Here is a 22,626-nt window from a genome sequence, read left to right on the forward strand (position 1 = left end):
AATTTGAAAAGATGGGGAGGAACACCCATTCACCTGGACAGAAGCGGTTGGGTTAACATACAGGGCGGAGGCCCCTTTAAGAAAGCGGTCTTTGAAGCCATAAGCCGAGAGGGTCTTCAACATGAAGGGCCAGCCAATGCAGTCAAATGCCTTTTCAGCATCAAGAGATAAAAGGAGGGAAGGTCAAACTGTTAAGATTTTTAACCCACTCTCTATGCGTATTGCTGTCATCTATCACCTCCACTGGACCACACCAACAATTTCTTGAACACTTCTCTGCATGGCTCCTTCACTTCTTATCTTCTGACATCTCCACCATCATCATGCATGATTTCAACATCCCTATTGCTAATCCACGTTCTAATGCTGCTTCCAAACTACTCTCTCTAAGATCCTCACTTGACCTCTCCCAGTGGATTGATGGCCACTGTCTTGATCTAGTTTTCTCTAGACTATGCTCAGTTTCTGATTTCCTTAACACTTATTTCCCCCTCGCAGATCATCATCTCTTTAGCTACTTGCGCACCCTCAGTTCTTTACCCTCCCTGCTGTCAAACTCTTCCAAGCCTCCTTCCACCAGCAAGAATATTAACTCTACTGATTTCCAGCAGTTTTTCACCTCTCTTCAACACCTTCTCTGCCCAATTTCTACATTCTCCTCCCCATGAAAGGGCAGTACCTCATTTTCACCAAACCCTAGCAACTGCCTTTTTTCAAATGGCTCCAGCGACTCTTCATAATTTGTGTAGACTTCGTTGTCAACCATGGCACACTAAAGTAACACGAAATTTACAAAAACATTTTTGTAAAGCAGAACATCACTGGCATAAATCTTGCATCTCTAATGACTTAATCACGTATACCTCTATCTGCCACTCCTATGAAAATGCTCTGGACACTGCAAAGCAAACATACTTCCAATCTCTAATCTGTGCTCAGGCTGCTAACCCCAAATGCTTTTTTAACACATTTAAATCTCTTCTAAACCCTACCACCCCAAACCCTCCGACTACCACCTGTGCCCAGGATCTTGCTTCCTATTTCAAAGACCAAATTGATAAAATCAGACTTGAAATGGTATCATCTCCCTTTACAAGCAATCAGCTCAATTCCTTTGTGGCATCCTCTGACACCCTCCCTTAATTTGATCCCACAAAGGAAGAGGAAGTTTCTACTCTCTTCTTATCTTCCTACTCTACCTCCTGTCCTCTTAATACCATACACTCACAAATTGGTAGGTTCCTGTCTCCTGTGCTTATTCCACCTCTAACTAAAATCTGTAATCTCACTCTCTCTCGCTACTGGTATCTTTCCATCACTATTCAAGCATGCAGTGATTACTCCTATTCTGAAAAAACAAAATTCTGACCTAAACTCTCTCACAAATTAACGTCCCATCTCTCAGCTCCCATGACCCTCCAAGCTGCTTGAGAGACTTGCCTACACTTGCCTCACACACTTTCTTACAGCAAACAACCTACTGGAATCTCTTCAGTCAGGCTTTCACTCTCAACTCTCCACAGAGACTGCACTGACCAAGGTTGTCAAGGATTTGGTCACAGCAAAAACTAAAGGCCATTACTCTCTTTTAATTCTCCTAGATCTCTCTACTGCAGTTGACACTGTTGACCACTCTCGCCTCATACAAACGCTACAATCTCTAGGTCTTGAAGGCACTGTCCTATCCTGGTTCTCATCCTACCTAGCTAATCGCTCTTTCAGTGTTAATTTTTCTGGATCCACCTCTGCTCTGCTTCCTTTATAAGTTGGAGTACCACAAGGCTCAGTCCTAGGTCCTCTACTGTTCTCTATCTACACCACTTCTCTTGTAAAAAGAATCTATTTTGGATTTCAATATCATCTCTATGCGGATGATACATACATTTATCTATCCTCTCCTGATTTCTCACCATCTGTGTTGTCTCGCATTACTGACTGTCTTTCTGCCATTTCATCTTGGATGTCCTCTTACCAACTGAAACTTAATCCTTCAAAAACAGAATAAATAATATTACAACCCAAAAACAGAAGCTTCCTGCCTGACATTTCTATTTCTGTTCATAACATGACCATAAATCCCACCCTGCAAGCTCGCTGCCTAGTTGTAATCCTTGACTCACAACTATCATTAGTTCCCCACATCGACTCTATATCTAAATCATGTTACATACATCTAAAAAACATTTCCAGAATATGCACATATCTCACACAAGACACTGCAAAAACCTTAATTCATGCATTCATCATCTCCTGCATCGACTACTGCAATTCCCTCTTTACTGGTCTTCCCAAAATCAGACTCAAACCCCTACAATCTATTTTGCATGCAGCTGCTAGATTTATTTTCCTTGCAAACTGTTCTTCCTCTGCTGAGCCACTCTGTCAGTCTCTACATTAGTTGCCAGTTTTTCAACCAATCCAATATACAATTTTTCTACAAACATATAAGGCCATCAAAAAACCGGCACCGACATACATCTCCTCGCTTGTCTCAAAATATCTCCCAACTCGACACCTCCGTTCTGCACAAGATCTGCGTCTCTCTTCCACTCTCATCACATCCTCCCATTCCCTATTACAGGACATTTTTCAGGCTACACCCACTTTGTGGAATTCCCTCCCTTGCACAATATGACTTTCCTCTAGTATTCAAACCTTCAAACGTTCTCTGAAAACCCACCTCTTCAGACAAGCTTATAATATTCCTCAACCAGCATCTTAATCTCCCTAGGTTACCCTATTACCACCCTCTACACAGCTAACACAAGGAAACAACGCTCTGACCAACATTGCTGTGTGACTAAACATACAGCTCACTCAATGCTTTTTACCTTTTGCATTCTAGCTGGACCAATATGCAATATGATGTAGCACTTACCCTTGTGTATCAAACTCCCATTGTCCCATAGATTGCAAACTTGCGAGCAGGGCTCTCTTACCTCTCTGTCTGTATGTTTTACCCAGTATTGTTTTATTTATGTTTGTTTCCAATTGTAAAGCGCTACGGAATTTGCTGGCGCTATATAAATAAATGTTAATGACGATGATAATGTGATAATGTGATTCAGGGTCCTTATTCGGTCCAAGTTAGTTTTCACATGCCGAATTGTGTATTGAATCTACTATAAGGATTCACCATAAATTTCTCACCTGTGACTTTATTTTTAATACACACACACAGTTAAATCTTTTTTTCACATTTGGGTTTGTCAGTGATAGCCTCCTCAATCTACTCCCTGATTTAATGTATTACCATATATTCCCCCAATCACCTCTATTTTGTCAGGGAACGTCTCCTGACTATCTTTGCCAGTCACAAACTGCACTCTGCGCACTATTGACTTGGAAGTGTTTACTGTATGGTGTTACAGATGATCCCAGCACTTAATTTTCCTCTCACCTATTGCACAGGTTACAGATTTGCAGAATTGCCCCCTAACAGCGCTCACTCAACCACAACCACTTTGGTTTTGCCACCACCTATTGAATAAGGGCAATAGGATCCCAATATACTGTCTCACACTGGCACATAAGGCGCACTCCTTGTTGCACACAGGTTAGCAAGGCACACATCAGCAATCAAAGGGGTTAACACTTAACCCCTCAAGGCTCTATGACACAAATGTATATGCAGGCACACACTCTGCTTGGTATACAAATTTATTCACAATTCACACCTCAGTATTTTAAAGGTTAGCATGGTCAAGCAATCTTCTTCATAAAAGGCTGTGAATTTGGCTAGAGCAATAAGGACAGCACTTATTACAATTTAGATTTAATATACAAAAAGTACAATGCTTACAGGTTATGAAAATCAATTAACAAACAAATAAAAAACAAATGGGATAAAAGAACAGAGCATAATTTATGTATAATAATCTGTATGCCTGGGGCAGGCAGAAGAGATGGGCAATCCTTCAATTAGATTAAACCCCAAGACCTGACAATTTCTTGTAACTAGTCTCAGCTTTTTAAAGACACTAGTACACTTTTCTCCACCTCCAGGGAGTTGTGGTCTGTGACACTGTTTACAACCACAATTTGCATGTTCCCTGATTTAATACCCAATTCTACTATGTAACCTAACTTTCCTGTGGAGTGTCACGCAGAACCAATCTTATTATTAATAGATCCACTATGAATTTACAAATTTTTTGATAGCATACAGGCCTAGGCACAGTGTATTAGTTGAGTTTATACACATTTCCTCATCTTCTCTGTGTGACAGCATGCTTTATTTGATGTATGGGCTGCCCTTCATCATGCTATTTATGAATACGTGGTCGATCACAACTTTTATTGATTTTAAGTGGTATTTTGGAAACTGAAATATATTTGTCTATACAAAATATATCAATTCCTCACGTGGTCTCCTTGTATAAGACCACAAGCTGTGAACGGCTCCCTCCCGTCTGTCCAAAGACTCTTTAGGTGTCAAAAAAACTCTCCTATGTCAGGATGTAGTTCACTCCAGGGGTGTTTGAAGCTGCTCAGCTTCCCCTGAAAGTGGTGCTGTTATCTGTTAACATAGAGGTGGGCAGAGCCACCAAGTAAACACACACCAGACCCTCTGACTTCACATTTTACACCTTAGTAGCTCAATTTATCAATGGATTAATTTGATATACCATATTTACACTGCAGTTATGATTAGACCTTATTCCCCACAGTTGCAAATGCAGAACTTGAAACCGTATGTGAGATCCCCTTACCAACAGGTTGCGCCAAGAGGCAGAGTTTCTTCATGCCTCACATACCTCTCATGCCTAGTGACTATCCTTTTGAGTTGAAGTGCATGCAGTTCCTCATCAAGATGTGTTTTGACATCACTATCAACAAATTAAGGATTGACTTCAGGAATCTATGCAAGAAACATCAATAAGAAGAACCTCCACATCTGGGCCTATACTGGAAGAAGCAGTAACATTGTTTACAATAAAGCATCGGTATCACATATACATTGTAAATGAAGCATTAATTTAGAACAATTACAAATATATTTGGAAAAGAAGAGGCATGGCAGATGAAAAGTCTTTAGATGATAATATAAGAAAGCAAAGCCCCTTCGAGAATATATAAACACATTTTAATTAAAAATTAATAGAAACTCACAAAAATTTGTCTTGGGTTTTCAAATTTTTAACAGATGCTTGTCAGGATTGGGAACAGAGGCTGAAATAGAAAAAGTGGCAGACTCAGGTGTTCCAATGCTCATGTAAAATTACACAAGTGCTAAGAGGACAGATCCACAGTTAGGATTGGTTTACTCACTTAGGCATTGTGCTCTATATCAGTTTGAATTCTTTTCATTGTTTGACCCTGCTTGTTCTGACTATTCTTTCTCTGTCATGACCACTGTTTGTGACCCAAAAAATTCTGCTAGCCTACTACCCCAATTTTTGGATGGTTTCTCACTATTCTTGCCATTTATATTACTGTTCCTTTGTTTGTTTATTGGGTTTTTTTTGTCTTTGCATAAAGATCTAGGGCCTGATTCATCTTTAAACTCAATATAAACAAAAATTTTATTTGTAAAATGAGCACAGAACTTGCAGCTCAGCCCCTCTAATCCCAAATAGGCTGCCATGTCTGTATTAATACCTGGCTCTAGCCCCACTAATATCAATTACAGAGCAGCTCTGAGTACTGCTGATCTCAGCCCCACTAAACCCCTGAGCAGACCTGAGCTACGCTGAGCTCAACCCAACTCAATGAGTAGGAAAACCTGCTACATATGCTCCCCATCCCACTGCAAGGCTATCTTTGACAGTGAGAATTCAATGGAAATAGTGCACAGTAAGATCACTAGAATCATTAAGCTGACAGTTGTATTCATATATTGTAAAGGGAAGTTTCCCTTTACAAGGCAGCGCCGCTTTAAATTTAAGCTGTCATGTCGCCTATTTCCGGCGACTTGTACAACCCGCACTATGATATATTTACCCCCAGGTCAGTGAATAAACAGATTTCCAGGTATTGCAGAATGGCTGGTATAATGCAGATATCAGGTTTATCTCCAGGAGAAGATACAGGTGAGTGGTAAATGCTTTACAGAGAAGCAGGAACTGGCTAAGCAGGGATTTCCACAGGAACAGAGAAAAGCAAGGCAGTAGTCCAAGGGTAAACAAACAGAAACATTAATGACAAGCAGAAGGAATAGGGTGAGGCCGGCCTATATATGAGACAATCAGGTGCGGATGATTAACTAGCTGTGCTAGTTAACCCCTGATAGTGGAAAAAGACAGAACAGTAGCACCTCTGGTGGTTCATATGTACTGCAGGGTAACATAAAAAATAGAGTCCAAAATAATCCCAAAGGCAGGAGCTGCCGAGATGAAATAGCCTCCTGAGGTAATGCTGCAGTAGACACGAGGCAGATCCTGACAGCTTTTAGAATGTACAAGCATTAATTAAGTATCAATGCGCTAGCAGAGTGATAACAACATAAATAAGTATCAATTCTCTTAAAGACTTAGCCCTCCAAGTATCTGAAAGACTACAAAAAGTGATAGTTTGGTAAAGGTACTGCGAAGAAGCACACAGACGAAGAAGAGGACCACTAATCTGCTCAACGACAATGAACATATAAGCTTCCGGCAGCAGCCCTGTGAGGATTGGTAAAAAGTGGATTTTATACTCACGTTAAATCCATTTTCCTGAGTCCATCTGGAGGACTCAAATAGTTAACTTCCTACTGACAGGCTATATCCCCTCTGCAACCCCATGTGAACTTTAGAGCTGATCCGCTGAGACCCCGTTATGCACAGCCTAAAAATCCCCGACCACGCGAGTGGAATGGGCAGCAACACGGCTAGGCACATGCTGACCGGAACTGACATAGGCTTGCTTGATTGTGGATGTAATCCACCTTGCAATGGTCTGCTAAGAAGCCGGCCAACCCCGTTTATGGTCCTCAAAATGTATGAACAGAGAGTCAGTCCGTTGAATGACCAATGTTCATTTCACATAGATGCAGAGGGCATGAACCTCATCCAAATACGCCAAGGAGCTAGGTCCTGCAGAAGCAACTGCCTCCTGGAAGACTGGGATCCCAATCTCTTGTTCAGGTGAAAACCTGAAACCACCTTTGGCTGAAAAGACGGAACTGTTCTCAACACAGCCGTGTCATTGTGGAATATGAGATAGGGGAACCGACAAGAAAGGGCCCCGAGCTCAGACACCTGCTGTGCTGAAGCAATGGTTAGGAGAAATATCACCTACCACGTAAGGAATTTAAGCTCATTTGAACCCATTGGTTCAAAAGGAAACCTCTGAAGCATACCCATAACCAAGTTTAGGTCCCAGGGAGTCGTGGGCATGACATAAGGGGTCTGTATATGCAGAATCCCTTGAAGGAACATCCGTACCTCTGGAATATCTGCTATTTTCTCTTGGAAAAAGATAAAAAAGGCTGACACCTGGACCTTTAGGGAACCAAGTCGTAGACCTGCGTCCAAGAGAGAGGCTGGGCTACGGGAAAGATGAAAATGAGCTATGTGGCAGACACTTCGTTCGCACCACTTAATGTAGGCAAGCCACTCTCGGTAGTAAATGCGGGCTGAAGTCGGTTTCCTGGCTCACAGTATGGTGTCTACCACTCTGTAGGAAAGACCTCTGGACCGCCACAGCCTGGCCTCGAAGACCAGGCCACCAAGACCCACAGAGGCAAGTTCTGGTAATGATCCAGGCCCTGCCTTAGCAGGTCGCCACAAAGGAGCAAAAACCTTCCTGAAACTGCTAACCTGCTTATAATGTCTGTGGACCCAATGTGATGGAGCTAATCGGGATCCATCAGATTCACCAGAAGCTGCTCTGGAAAGGCCAGCAATCTCTGGGACTCTGTGAGGGACAGGGAGCCTCCCTGTCTGCTCAAAGGATCCTACTGAAAGCAGGACTAGGGCCCACCGAAAATTTGAAGTGGCTTGTGTCAACAGTATAATCAGGCTTTAGGCCTGTGGGCACCAGTAAATTGGGCACTAGGCCGCTGCCTCCAGTTCAGGCATTAGGCCTGTTGTGCCTTAGGAGCTTTTCTCTTTCACTTTTTTTCCTGCCATTTTACAGGTGTTCCTGTCCTCCAAGCTGGGGTCCTTCTTCCTCCCCTTATCCACTTGGTGTCACATCTGGATAAAGTTTTCCCACCAACACCATTGTTTCCCGACAAAACTTACTTTTTAATGTACAATATTGCCAATTGCTTAGGTCCATTTTTGTTATTTTCAAAAAGTCTTGCTCTGTTTTTATTCATATAGGATCCATTACGCATTCAAAGAGGACACAATTAGACTGGCCCCCATTAAAAGGTAGACTTTTGGTGTGTCTATTGAATTATTTTCACTGTTAGGCCTCAGTTAGGTTAGTACATCCCACCTAGTGCAAGGAGTTAGTTTTGTGCAGCATACTGGTCACAGTCAGTGTTGTTAGGACCAGAGCACTGCTGTTGTTGTTTTTGAATTCTTGCCTAGCATTAGAGTGGGTGGTAAATCTTTGGGAGGACTGTTGTGTTTCACCCCTTTGATAATAATCATCTTTAGCCACAGACTTCAAATCAAGAAAAGATGGCGTTACTACGATGAGTGTCCACAGTTCTGTGTAACTCTTGGTTGAGCCCTCAACCCTGTAAGATATTTATGTGGGAATCTTTCTTACTGCAAATATCTGTAGCTTCATGCCCAGGTCAAAACATGCTCAAGGTGTTGGCATCCGCAGTAGGGTACAGTTACCTTTTCCCATCACTACCACTTCCTCCCTAGGCCAGAACGAGAAGGCGCTTGCAAGTAGGTCGTTGTGAAGGTTAGTGTTGTTCCATAGGTGGACCAATCTGCCCAGAATTTGGGGATTAACTGGATGAAATTAAGTTTACACAAGCTGAAAAGGTCCCTTGGCAGCCACACCCCCAGATATTTAATTTGAGGGGGGTGCCAGGTGAAGGGGAAAGAGCCCCTAATGCCTTTTAGCATGAATGGCAATACAGAGAGATTCAGAGCCATAGATTTGATATAATAAATTTTAAAGTTTGACAGTGTCCCAAACCTCTCAAACTCTAGCATTAGCTTATGCAGTGAAATCAAAGGATTAGTGACCACTGTCAACAAGTCATCCACAAAAAGGGCTAATTTGCGCTCTGTCCCCACCCACCCACACCCCAGACACATCAGGGTTACTTTTAATAGACCGGGCCAAAGCCTCCATGCAAAGGAAAATATCAATGTGTAAAGCGTGTACCATTATAGATGGAGAACGTGTTGGATAGAGAACCATTATTAATATTATTATTATTATTATTATTGTAGATTTGTAAGGCGCCACAGTGCTCCGCAGCACTGTACAGTAGGGAAAACAGTACATACATAAAACAGGGACCTACGAGGTAGACAAAATAAATACAGGCACGAAAACAAAAGGTATATAGGACCCTGCTTATCAGAGAGCTTACCGTATATACTCGAGTATAAGCCGAGTTTTTCAGCACAATTTTTGTGCTGAAAAAGCCCCCCCTCGGCTTATACTCGAGTGATGCTTTAAGCCCACAATGCAGGGCCGTAAGGAGGGTGGTGCCTGCCTCCATAGCTTCAGCCCGCTTAAGGGCTGAAGAGAAAGTGAAGGAAAATATTAACGGAGAAGAGTTTGGTGCTTGCCGTTAGTGCCGCAGTGGAACGCATGTGCGTTCCACAGACAGGAAGCTCGGCACTTGCAATGCAAGTGCCGAACTTCCTGTCTGTGGAACGCACATGCGTTCCACTGCAGAGGTTAGTAAAAGATCTCTCTCTCTCTCTCATGCAGTTTGTATAACTCGAACTAATTCCTGCTCACATTTGAAAACGCTGAGTAGATAATGAAATGTATAGCTACATCTACCTATTTCCTGGACATCCTTAAACCGCTGATAATAGCAACATGTTTTCATGGGGACCTGCGACATAAGGCACATACGCTTCCCCACATGGCTTCTTCATGTCAGCCAGCATCATTGGTATGAATTTTTAAGCAGCATCTGCATTTTGTTCACTAGTACTGAAGTCCTTTGTTTATAAGCAGCCTTGTATGGAGCTCTAGAACATTTCTGTACAAGTGCAGATCATGAAGGTTACAGTTTTATTTCCTATAAATTGGTATTCTAAGTATTTGTTTACTCTGCCTGACTTGTCCTGAAGTTTTGGAGTTGTATGCTCTTCTGAATAGTGTACCACAGTGTCTTAAAAAGTGTTAGTGTTATTTGATGTTAGTGTCAGTCTCTCCTGCAAACACAGTGGAGGTGGATCAGCAGACAAGTTTTTTTTATTAAAGAAATTTACCAGTAGCTGCTGCATTTCCCACCCTAGGCTTATACTCGAGTCAATAAGTTTTCCCAGTTTTTTGTGGTAAAATTAGGTGCCTCGGCTTATATTCGGGTCGACTTATACTCGAGTATATACGGTACATTCTAAATGGAAGAGGGCACAGCTGAAACAAGAGGAGCAAATTTGTTTCAGAATGGAGATTGGGACAGTTGTGAGGGTACATTAGTGCGAATAGTGTTATCAGGGTTAAGGTCACATTAATGCTTTTCATTGGCCGGTAGTGCCATTGATTTATTAAGCAAATCCTAGGGGTACTTGCAGGGCTTTGCCCTGATTGGCTCTTAGTACTATTTAAGGCAGTGAGGACTGAGCCTCACTGCCGGTTATAGTGTTCTGTTCCAGTTTGCTACCTGCTTCTATGCTGTGTTGGTGTGTAACTTTGGATTGCTTTCCCATGTATGACTTCTGCCTGTTCCCGGACTCTGAACCGTTGCCTGTGACCCTGATCTCCTGCCTGTACCCAGACTCTGAATCTTGCCTGTGACCCTGATCTTCTGCCTGTACCTGGACTCTGAATCTTGCCGGTGACCCTGATCTTCTGCCTGCACCCAGACTCTGAACCTTTGCCTGTGGCCCTGACCCAGCATGTACCGGAAGTCTCCACCGGTGCTCTGTCATGCAAGTCAGACATTATCATCTCTGTCCAGTCCGCAGACCTCTGGCCTGTTCCTACTCCGTGTATTACCTCCTGGACCTGAGCGCTGCCGTGTGACCATAAACTTGTACTACACTGAGTGTAAGTCCTGGGGGCATCAGAGTACCTCTGAGCATATCCAGTCTCTACAGGAAAGGCGGCTGCTATAGATGAATACCTCTTCTGCTAGTTCTACAAGTTTATGCCGCATTGGTTGCCATAACAGGACTGATGTGAATGAGTTCTCTGTACTGCGCTGCGGAATCAGTGGCGCTATGTAAATAAATAAATGATGATGATGATATTGAAAGAAGGCAGCCCCTTGATATTAGTGAGGTTGGAATAGTGAGGGCAACATCCAAAACCCATTTTGGCTGTATATGGTGATGCAGACCCCTGCAAGGGTGATATGAAAAGTCTCAGTCTCACTCCCCTGATTTGTGTCTGGTTGTATCATCTCAAACTAATCATAATCTTAGGGGGTCCCCAGCTCTGTGTTGTTTTGGAGCAATCCGCGAGCAATGCCTTGCAGTCACAGAGACCACTAAACTGCTCCCCTGCAGGTGATTTTGCGCTTCCAAACGCTCCAATTCAGATGTCTCAGGGAGCCCCCTGAGCTGGAAGCTCGCATCCTGCTCTCAGAGGAGAGAGCAGTTACCAGAAGTGTGGAGGTCTGGAGACCAGAGCCGTAACGAGGGGTGTGCGGCCGGTGTGACCGCCCAGGGCGCAAAGCCAAGGGGGTGCCACGCCCACACTTACTGTGATGCTAGATATGTCCCCTAGCAAAATCGCCCCCCCCCTCTCCCCGTATCTCTATACATTTGGCCGCATGCTGCCTGTTCCAGTATAGAGGCAGCATGCGACCACTATGATTATACAGGGGGCGTGGCCTCTTCATGTGCACACTGCACAGGCTCACCTCCTGACCTCTCTGCTCCTGGTCACATGATACCAGCAACGATTCCCCTGCTGTCTGCTGTCGGTAAGCATCCACCCTTCCCCCCTCACTTCCCACAGTGTTTCTGTCTGCCTGTCTCTATCTTTCACCCCCTGTCTCTTCCTGCTATTTTGTATGTGTGGCTCTGCTTTCCCCCTTTCTGTGTCTGTATATCTTTGTATCTGTCTCTTTCTTACCCCACTTTGTGACTGTCTTTAACTTTGTTGAACTCTGTGTGTCCCCCAGCCCTGTCTATTCTCCCCTGTTGTGTTTTCCTCTATCTGCTATTTTAGATGTGTTGCTCTGCTCCCCCCTTGTATGTCTGTGCATCTCTGTCTTCTGTGACTGTCTTTCTCTTTGTTACCCCACTTTGTAACTGTCTTTTGTTGAACTCTGTGAACCCCCCCCTCTCTTCTCCCCTCTTGTGTTTTCCTCTATGTATGTGTGGTTCTGCCCCCCCCCCTTTCTGTGTCTGTGCATCTCTGTGTCTGTCTCTTTCTTACCCCCACTTTGTGTCTGTCTTTAATTTTGTTGAACTCTGTGTCCCCTGTTGTGTTTTCCACTCTGCAGTTTTGTATGTGTGTCTGTGCATCTCTCTTATCTGTCTGTGCATCTCTTACCCCCACTTTTTGTCTGTGTTTAATTTTGTGCAACTCTGTCTCCCCTTGTGTTTCTTTGCCCACCCTTTGTTTTATCCATCTCCTCACCTTCTACCATTTTCCCCAACACCCACTTTTTCTCTGTGCCCCTCACAGCTACCCCTTCTTCTCCCCTCTTACCTTCCTCCTCCTCTTCTGCTGATGTTGATGGAGTCCTGGTGGCTGCCGATTGGAAGAGCTGCGGACAAACTTGAGTATGGCAGGTAGGCACAATCTTCTTATTATAATCATTTTTTTGTACATTATGTGGCAGATTCAATTACTTGCTATGTTCTGAGGAACATCGCGGCTGTGCATTTTTACCATTACTACGGTAATTTCTCAGCTGACTTTTCCTTACACCTCAATGGGGGCGTGAGAAAAATCAGCAGACATTTCTTGTAAAAATTCTGCAGCCGCAATGTTCTGAACAACATGGTGGCTAAATGAATTTACATAGCAAATTTACTTTGCATAGCGATAAAAGCTTCCCACATGAATGGACTACACTCCCCTGTACTGCTCCGGAGAAGCTACAGAGGAGAAGCAGACAGGACAGAATACCAGCTTCAAGGTAAGTAGGCTTTCAGTCAATTACTTTTATTGGTGCCTCTTGCTCTTCAGTGTTGTGGAACTACAAAGCACAGCATGCCCTACCAGAGGGCAAGCTGGAATCTGTCGTTCGACAAAAGCTGGAGAACCATAGTTAACACTGTATCCAGCCGCTGGTTGTGCAGGCTTGTTTTGTGATTGCTAACATTATTTGTTGTTAGAAAGTTGTTTGTGTTTTTCTTGTTTTGTTTTTATTTATTATACAAATTGGGTTTGTAACTAGAGCACTGTGACCTCCCAGGGCGCAATGCCGAGCTTTCATCATGGCTGGGAGAGACCTCCTACAACTACCAAGGTAAGTGTGTGTGTGTGGGGGGGGGGGGGGGGGGCGCCAGTGCTCTTCCTCGCCCAGGGCACTAAAATTCCTAGTTACGGCTCTGCTGGAGACTACTGGTTCTCCAACGCTGTAAACCCTGCACAAATGATGCCTTGACCGGAGTGATAGAGGTGCCGCACAGGGAATCCTAAGGCCCCAGGGGACAGATAAGTCCGGGGGAACACTGGCGGCATAGTTGTTCAAGCAGAGGGGGGTCCGAGGCAGCCGGCATCCTCCCAGTCACATTCGGCACTCTGAGGCGGCCAGTGGGAGGTAGGAAACCCAGACACCACTCTTGGGCTGCTGATATCAAATAGGCAGCCGGGGGCACATTAGGTATAGGAGTGCTGGAAAGCTAGCGGCCATGATGTATTCCGCATCAGCCGGCATCTCCACATGTAGGTCAGCCCCACTCCAAATCCGGCACCAACACGGTTCAAAGCCCCAGAAGTATAGGGAAGGGAAACCCCAGATGATAGCTGGTCTTGTGGCCTGATTAGAGGGCCAAATAAGTGGGATGGCTAGGGATATTTATCCTGCTGGTGCTGAGTGCATAAAAACTCTGTCCATCCAGTATGGCTGTCAAGCCACGCCTCATAAAATAGTGGATTTATTGGGGGGGACGGACGGACATATTGGTCTTTTGAGGGCATACTGTATATAGAAATGGGCAGAGTGGCTTAGTTTTAGAATACATTTGTTTATGGATACATGTATTAGATACATGTATAAGGAATGTAACATAACTTAACCCCCACCCCGTTTTTTTTTGTGTTCTTTCACATTGCAAAAAAAAGGTCAGTACAAAACAGCCTGCTGTGTGTTAACCATTGCTACTGAGGTGTTCTTGTTGTTTTTATGCAGCTCTCTACTTTAAAGCTGACATTTACAGCAGGAGGAATGAAATTAGATTCACACGTGCAATATGATAGTCTTGGAACGCTCCACTTTAAAACAAACATAAGAGGACAGTTTGAAAGAAGCATGCCTCATATATGGGATTGTCAAAAAGGTGTTTAAAGTAGGTGGTTTACCATAATTCTTGTGTTTTGAAAAGCTGTCCATTGTGCAAAAATGGATACAGGTACAAAATATAAGACATTTCAATGGGCCCTGTAAGCTCAAAATATAGTTTTTGTTTAATAGTACCTAGCACCAGGGAATATATAGAAAGGTAGACTTAATTTTAGGTTATCCTATGTGCAAACTAGGAAGAAACTTGGGAAGTAGTGTCGTTCATTTTCTGTGTAATTTCATTTGTTTTAGTGTTGACTCCATCACGGAGGGCAGGGTTATTTGTTTTTTTAGCCTGTCTTTCAATTTAATTTTTTTATGTCACAACCACTCCCATATTCCCATAATTTCCCAAGGAAAGCAACCAGCACGGCTCTGTTACGTAGGTCTCTAAACTAGCTCTATACCAGTGATCTACACCTATAAGAAGGCCAGGTGAATGAGTTCTGAGTGCGGACCTAGCCGCTGCTTTTGTTCGGGACCCCACACGGATTGTCCTCCTCCAAAACTAGCCCAGGCTATGAATGCTGGCCCTTAGATCACATTTGCAGGAAGGGAGGACACATCATTTTAAATTCTACCTTAAAGAGTATTATCAATTTCATGATCACTGGTGAATCTACTGCATCATCATATATGTAAAGTGTATGATTCTCTTAAAACATACCTTCATGCAAAAGGCGCATTTAACATAGTATGCCGTGTTGTGGAATTCAGAATAAGAAACATATTACCTGCGTTCTGGATGCAAAATGTGTCCAATTTTACAGGAGGTCCTGTGGGCAAAAAATTATCACTTTGTATATTTGTCCCATTATTTTAAACCATTTTATTCCTATTTTTAAAACTAGACTTACAATATAGAACATAAAATAATGAACCAGGTCACACTGGAGTAGGCAATTCAAGTTCAATTCATTGTGGATTCATGTAGTCTTAATCTTCACTCCCCTAGTTTTTAGTTTAAACCAGCTGATTTTCAATATCCAAAACATTAATCATTCTTGTATCTTTTTCATAATATATGTAAAATATGTGTGGCCAGTAAAAGGGCTATAAATCAATTACTCCTTAGCAAGCATCTGGCATAACCCTTCAGTAACTCTGACACTGCTTACTGCACACATCACTGTCATAGGGAGTACCTGCAGATTGCTTCGCCATGCTGCAGCATGCATATCAAACCAACAGACATCATACTGCACGCAACGCTCTTTTCTGGCTCCTATTACACAAGTGATTTGTTCCAAGCATTGGCTTCATGAAGATGTCACAAGAGAATGCTACGATTCTCACGTGTAGGAAAAGGATCTCTGTCAATAGTAGTCAATACTTTACAATACCTCCACCCCCCTCCCCCCATGTACTTTCCATATTAAGGTTGTGAACTAGGTAAGGCTCAGAAGTTATTATCGATTATATTACAGTTCCATATATAATGATGCCATAATATATATATATATATATATATATATATATATATATATATATATATATATATATATATATATATATATATTTATATATATAAAATGTACATATATAAAAAAATATCTGGATATTTGTTAAACGTTACATTCCATTAGGTTTGTAGAGATGGCACACACTTATTTTGAAGCTCCACTTCATGATGTTCAACGGGGTCATTGGACACTAGTATCTATTTGATGTGGGACATTTAGCTGGTTCTCTTTAGGAGTGATCGATTCCATGGTTCATCAGCCTTATTGATGGTTAACACAGTCGGTTCATCTGATTTTTTATATGTCAAGTTGTTATCCACTGGCCAGTGTTGTCTATTTTATGGTTCATTTTTAATAAAGTGTTTATATACATTTATTACCCACACATGGTTGCATATTGGTTGTGTTTATCAGTCATCAGCGCTGTTTTCTGTTGTGTTGTATATTTTTTACATTTGAGATCTCATTGATCTCTTCAGCTGCAGATACTGATTCACACCTGATCTCCATTTTTGAATCATCTCTCCGTGCGCCAGGTTTTTCTTGTTGTTTTTTCATTTTTGATTAGTGTTCCAGGCAGCAGGAGACATGATTTTTAAACATTATGATGATAGAATACATAGGAGACAAAAGTATTTGGAAAAGGATATTGTTAATTCTCACACTGATACGTTAGATGATGACACTAATATATACCATTGTTTTTCAAAACTTGAACAATTATTGAAGGCAGAGACTAGACACTGGTGGGACAGTGTTTACCTTCAAAAATACATTGATGCTAAAATAGTACCCAGAGGTTTAAGATTATTCAAAACATTTGTATTTTCAGAAGATACTGGGCTTCTGGAAGAGTGGAATCAATCTCTAGAGAATTGTTCGTTGGAACTCATGAGAATTCTAACGAAATATAGAGAAAAAAAGATTAAGAATATAGAACAAGAAATTGATTCTCTGAAATTAGAACTAGAAACATATAAGGATGAGGAGGTATTTGAAGAGAAAGATAGAATTATCAATAAGAGATTAGAGGATTATGAACAAGATATCATTATGACTAAGACTAAGAAATTAAATAGAGGTAAAGAGAACTATAGATTGGATAGAGTAAGGAATTTTCGGAGATCACAATATACCCGTGATCCTGGTTTTTCTAATATAAATAAATCTAGATCACGAAGTGGCTACAGGAAACCGAACGCTTTTAGGAATTATCCCCACCAAAATAGGCGGGACTTCAGTCAAAAAAGAGAAGAGAGATTAGGTAGAGGTGATAGGAGATTTCCTCCTTATTCACCTTTGAGGGACAGGCCGCAAGAATTTCCTTTGGGCGCTAGATCAAAAAGAACTAGAAATAGTCCCCCTAACCAATATCAAGATCCAGATGTCTCCTCTTTTTTAGAGAAGAATCCGGATGTAAGGATCAGGAGTTTCACGCATCCAAATCCCTATCAACCATTGAGGGAAAGAACTCCAACACGTACAAGGGATTGGTCAGAGGTAAGAGAGGAGGAAAAAGATATAGGCAGAAGACCGAGATTGAGGTAAATACCGAGGGGGTGTTCAACCTTTCCTCGAAAACACTTAGTAAGTCTGAACTATCTCTTTTAAGTAAGGGCCTTAATTTTGCTCCCTCAAAAGAACCTAACTTGTTTGAACTATTTGTTGAGCTAAATCGGTTTGTACGCACTTTATGCAGGAAGAAATATTTTGCTAACAAAAGCATAAAGAAAATTGATTCAGATTTAAGTCCCATTGTATTGGACCCATTGTATTGGATAGTAGTGATCGTGAATGTCTCCATATACTAGAAGAGCTTAGCTGTGAGGATAGGGGATCAATGAGGGATGACACTTCTGAATTGATCTATGATGTTACAAATCTTAATGGGAGGGATCCACTGTTGAGGAGATTCAAATTGAAGTCAGAATTTTTTCCCACTTCATGTCAAGGGCCTCAAATTGAATGCTTTTATCAGTTAACTCTAAAAAAATGTAAGGAGTTATGTGAGAAAAGTAGATATAGTTATCCTAATTTAACTAAACTGGAAAGAACAGCATGACAGGAATTGAGAAAGGACTCCACAATTGTCATTAGGGCAGCGGACAAGGGAGGAGGGGTAGTTGTTCAGGACACTACGGATTACATCAGTGAGGGATATAGACAAGTGACTGATTTAGCTTTTTATAAGAAATTACATTCCAACCCCACTCTAGATTTCCAAAGAAGTTTGAGGATGCTATTAGAGGAAGCCCTAGAATCTGGGGTGATTGATTGAGATGAATTTAGATTTTTGTATCCGCTGTATCTTGTCACAGCGATCTATTATCATCTACCTAAGCTCCACAAAAATGCGGTCTCTCCTCCAGGGAGACCGATAATTTCGGGAATAGGATCCCTGACCTCTTCTCTCTCCTTTTATGTAGACACATTTCTTCAACCCAGGGTGGTTCAACTTAAATCACACATTCGAGACTCCCTCCACTTATTGAACCATCTAAGAAATTTGGAATGGGAAGATAACTATGCGTTCCTCACTTTGGATGTAGAGGCTCTATATAGTAATATACCGCACGATAAGGGTATTCAAGTGATTGAACAGCTGTCGGGAAGAGATTCCCTTGTAGATGATGCACAGGGGAAGTTTATTGTTGACTCCATTTCATTTATTTTAACTCACAATTATTTTCTGTTTGATCACCATTATTATTTGCAAATCATGGGTACTGCCATGGGGACCAGGTTCGAGCCGAGCTATGCCAACCTGTCATGCATCCAGCATGGATTTTTTGGGTATTCAGATGAATGTTGAGAATGGGAAGTTGGTGACTTCCACTTATAAGAAGAAAGTTGATGTTGTGAGTTATTTACACTACAGAAGTTCTTATTATAAGAAATGGAGAGACAATATACCAAAGGGTCAGTTAATGCGACTTAAAAGAAATTGTTCTTCAATAGAAACATTTAATCTACAAACAGAGTCTATGTTGGGGGACTTTAGAAAGAAAGGCTATCCCGATTATATTTTGAATAATCCTTTGAAAGAGGTGTCCTCATTAGAAAGAGATACCCTGTTACAGAAAGATGATTCCTATAGGCCTAAGAATCAAAATGGGGAACAAGCTGATACAAAAGGGCTGGTTGCTTTTATATCCAAATATAATAATAAGTCGGGGGAAATCAGGAAGATCTTTAGTAGGAATTATCCTATCCTTCAACAAGATGAGTCACTTCTACAAATATTGCCCCAAGATCCTAAGATTATTTTTAAGAGGAACAACAATTTAAAAAATATATTAGCGTCCAGTTTGGTTCAGGATGTACTGACTAAAGTGGATATCACATCTGCAGGAGGTGGTTGGTTGCCTAAACAAACAGAAGGCTGCTTCAAATGTGGTTCAAATAGATGTCTAACTTGTTCCTTTATCAGTAATAGGGTGACTGAGATCACCCATTCAGATAGAAACTTTAGAGTGAGGGGATTTATCAACTGTAGCACGAGTTATGTCATTTAATTATTGAAATGTAGTTGTGACCTCATTTATGTTGGAAGAACAACTAGATCACTGAAATTGAGGTTTCTGGAACACAGGAGAAATATCCTAAATAGGAAGACCAATCATAGTGTTCCATGCCACTTTAATGCGGTTCACAATAAGAGATTAGAGGGTTTATCTATATGTGGTCTAGAGCATATTAAACAGACCACGAGAGGAGGGGATCGTTTTAAAAGATTATGTAAACAAGAGGTCTTTTGGATCCATCAACTGGATGCCTTGAGTCCTAGAGGATTGAATGAAGCACTTGAGCTCAATGAGGTGTTGTCCTGAACCTGATCCTTTAAGTTACATTCTCTATTCATGAGTATTTATGAATTTATCTTGGTCACCTGTAAGATCCATCAGTCCTATTTGTGGGTCTGATGTTAGTTTAGGGGTCCTTATTCGGTATTATTCACGAGCTTACTTATGATATTTGTAGGACCTACTCTATCTCTTGACCGATATACACACCCATATTTCCTTATGTGTGTTTTTAGCACTTTTTTAAGTCATCCGAGTGGCTACCTATGCTTCAATCTTTAGGTTGTAACTTCTATATTTCTATATTAATTATACAACCTATTATCACTGTCCATTCAGGTTGGATTATTAGTGTTCGTTTTATCTAGATTGACGTAGATATGTGTCTGTATATTATTATATTTGCATATATATATGTGTAGTTGAGGTATCAGTGAGAGAATTTAGGACTCTAAGGTGTTTTCTCTGAGTCCTAATTTATCCAATTTGCTCTATGTGGTGAGGATGGTATGATCATTATGATAATTTCTCTATATATATATATATATATATATGTTTTGATATGTATTGTTCTCTCTAATAGTGCTTTGTTTTTTGCTCTATATGAATTATAAGTATTTGGTATTTCCTTGTATATAAGATATTTGTATGTTTCCAATTAAATCAACCATATCTATGTATCCCACTACAAGTATGGTATAGGTACAAAGTGCCCGTTATGAACCAGCTGTAGACTGAGTAATTATATCAAGGATACTTAAAGAGGCATTGGAGCACAACAGAGCACTTCCTCTGAAGAAATCACCAGGCAGGTGATGAAACTCGTCAGGTGATTTGGATATTCACTGAGCCGCTGGATAGCACTAATCCATGACCCAGCTCATATGCCTAGTGGATTTTTGGAGGTTGCCTTTTTTGAGCCATATCATCGCTATACAATTGGTGCCACGATTGTGCTAGCTGCTATTTTACTACTTACACGGATTGCCGTCTTCACCTACAAATCTATCACGGAGGTCCCGGAGTTCGTTCTGGGTATGAGGTGCGTGCGCATACAGACCACAATACGGGACTGAGTATCGGACCAGGTCTGTATTGCGCTTTCTACTTTAGCAGTTTAGCGACTTTGATTTCCATTCAGGAGTGGCGGTTTTCTCATTGTGGCATTTATGTCATATTCTCCTCCATACTACATGTGTTAGGAGCATTGAAGTGGGGTTCACCATCATCGCGGTGACGTATACTTTCCACCATCAGTGTGGCCACACTTATTTTGAAGCTCCACTTCATGATCTTCAACGGGGTCATTGGACACTAGTATCTATTTGATGTGGGACATTTAGCTGGTTCTCTTTAGGAGTGATCGATTCCATGGTTCATCAGCCTTATTGATGGTTAACACAGTCGGTTCATCTGATATTTTTTTTATATGTCAAGTTGTTATCCACTGGCCAGTGTTGTCTATTTTATGGTTCATTTTTAATAAAGTGTTTATATACATTTATTACCCACAGATGGTTGCATATTGATTGTGTTTATCAGTCATCAGCGCTGTTTTCTGTTGTATGGCACAAACTATGTATTTATTACTCCTTGCAAAATTGCTCAAGCTAGGTCAGATTTTCTATGGTATTTAAAAGGGCTACTCGAGCACATTTCATTTCATGCCACTCCAGTATTGCTATTGCTGTGTGCTTTAGTTCATTGTCTGTTGAAAGACACATTTCCTTCCCAGTTTAAACTTTTTGGCAGAGGAGATCAGGTTTTTGTCCAGAATTTCTCTATAATGTGCACAATTCACATTTTCATTGATCCTGACAAGATTGCTAATCCCTGCTACAGTAAAGTTTCTCTACAATGTGATCCTATCACCATACTTCATGGTGGGGATGGAGTGTTAGGTTTGTGCCATATATACCTCTTCACACTGAGGCAAAACATTCCTCATTAGTCTTGTTAGAAAGATCTAGTGGTCCTGTCTCACATCATCCAGATGGTATTTTGCAAACTGCATTCAAGTATATGGTGGTCTGCACCTGAGCACAGTATATTCCATTGCAGCCACTGATGTGATAAGGGGTATGAATACTTTCTTTATAATTTAATTCTATATTTCCTCCTCTCCTTCTGTTCTCCACCACCTTAACTCTGCTCTTCCGCTCCTTGTCTTTTCCACAAGGTTCTCCTGCCCTTCTACCCCTCTCTCTACCCCACTTGGGGCTCTCACCTCTCATCTAGCTGTACATTGAGCTGCGGAGTTACTGTGCTTTTTGTTAACTGTACCGTGTTGTCTCACCCTGTATCGTGTTTCTGTCTGTCCCTGTACGGCGATACGGATAGCTAGTTGCGCCCTATAAATAAAAAAAATAATAATATATTATTTTTTTTTGCTTTTTAGGAATACATTCAGGATCTGAGGCATAAAACTGGGAAAAGTGCGTCAGAAGCTAAATACATTCTCAAGGCACTATTATAATCAGAGTTCTCAGGAAGAAATGTGTAGGAGTTATATTTCACAGCTCAGTTTCTGAATGGTGTATAGAATACTTATATATTCAAAAAAGGGAAATATAGTGTATACTGGTTACCAAAAAAGGTCCAATCTCGACCAACTGCCTCCACACGCAAGAATGAATATATAAAAAAAAAAAAATTTCTATAAATTTGACTCGCACAATTTGTGGTTATTTCTATTGGACATCTGTCTGTATAAACACTGCAAGGTCCTACTTGCTTATTTTCAAATATAGGTCAATTAATAGGTTATTTTTAGTCATTCTCTTATGATAGTCCTAAACCAGGCCTGGCCAACCTGCGGCTCTCCAGGTGTTGTGAAACTACATGTCCAGCATACTCTGTCGATTGCCTATTC

This window comes from Mixophyes fleayi, chromosome 3 (genome assembly GCF_038048845.1).
Source record: "Mixophyes fleayi isolate aMixFle1 chromosome 3, aMixFle1.hap1, whole genome shotgun sequence".
NCBI classification, from domain to species: Eukaryota; Metazoa; Chordata; class Amphibia; order Anura; family Limnodynastidae; genus Mixophyes; species Mixophyes fleayi.